Source organism: Condylura cristata, unplaced genomic scaffold (assembly GCF_000260355.1).
Source record: "Condylura cristata isolate star-nosed mole 26May11 unplaced genomic scaffold, ConCri1.0 scaffold00016, whole genome shotgun sequence".
NCBI lineage: Eukaryota > Metazoa > Chordata > Mammalia > Eulipotyphla > Talpidae > Condylura > Condylura cristata.
This window is the reverse complement of record NW_004567117.1, coordinates 2,219,786-2,220,996: the sequence shown is the minus strand read 5'-3', so window position 1 is coordinate 2,220,996 and position 1,211 is coordinate 2,219,786. Positions and strand designations below refer to the sequence as shown.

Sequence of the window (1,211 nt, the reverse complement as noted above, 5' to 3'; positions counted from 1 at the left end):
AAAAAAAAAAATACTATTTAAAAAAAAAAGTGGAAATATTATGTAATGAAGCAATACCACTTCTAGGAATTTGCTCAAAGATTATGGACACAAAAAGACTTATGTATTCTTATCTTCATAGCATCAGTATTCACAATACCCTCATCACAGAACTACCCTTTCGCCAACTACTGGATGAAGAATTTGAGGAATATATGCTCAATAGAATGTGATTTAATTATTTTGAAAATGAAATAGTGCATTTGGGGACAAAAGACATGGATCATGAGGTAGCTGTACTAAGTGAAATAAGTCAGAAAGTTAGAAACATTTACCAGATGTTCTCACTAATTTTCAGAATATACATAACCAAAGAAAACAAGCTAGAAAAACATAACAGAAATATTTCTTAGACTCCATGAAAAATAAACTAATTGCCAGAGAGGGTGGGGGAGCAAGGAGGAGGTGAAAGGGATTGGAAGGTTATAATACACTATTGACCCTAGAGTTTTGGTGGAGGAGGATGAATGCACACCAGTCATTCAACCAATCACCCACTATGGTGTTTGCAAAGTTGGTTTCCTGGAGCACTTGGTATCCTGTGATACCTTTGAATTAGTGACTACTATTCACCTTTTCTGAAATATTTTGCTCCTCTTCTTTTCAAGTACTTGATATACCTGTTCCTAGTGCAATGTTTGACTTTTCAAGAACAAAATGTTAAAAATCACACACACACACACACACACACAAAAGCCTGGAAGTAAACCTAATAAAGGAGGTAAAGTATCTATACAAAGAAAACTATAAGACATTGTTAAAAGAAACAGAAGATGGCACAAAGCAATGTAAAAATTCCAATCCCTTCCCCATGGATTGAAAGAATCAACATTGTCAAAATGACCATTCTACCCAAAGTAATATACAGATTCCATGCAATCCTTATAAAAATATCAATGTAATTTTTCAAAGAACTAGAACAAACACTATCAAAATTCATATGGAATCACAAGACTCTGAACAGCCAAAGCAACCTGAGAAAAAGAAGAATGCAGGTGTCACAATTCAAACTATATTACAAAACCATAATAATTAAAACTGCCTAGCACTAGAACAAAAAAGACACATACCGGCCCTCCTTGGTGGCGCAGCGGGTTAAAGCACAGCACTGAGAATCTAAAGCCGCTTCCGCATGAGTTCGATTCCCGCCTGCCCCGGAGGTGACCACATGG

The 1,211-nt window shown here is 35.9% G+C and overlaps 1 protein-coding gene across 1 annotated transcript in view; it reads left to right on the top strand.

The window, feature by feature from the left end:
• GNAL (guanine nucleotide binding protein (G protein), alpha activating activity polypeptide, olfactory type) overlaps positions 1-1,211 on the top strand; it is a 157,374-nt gene that overhangs the window by 50,256 nt on the left and 105,907 nt on the right. The window lies entirely within an intron of this gene.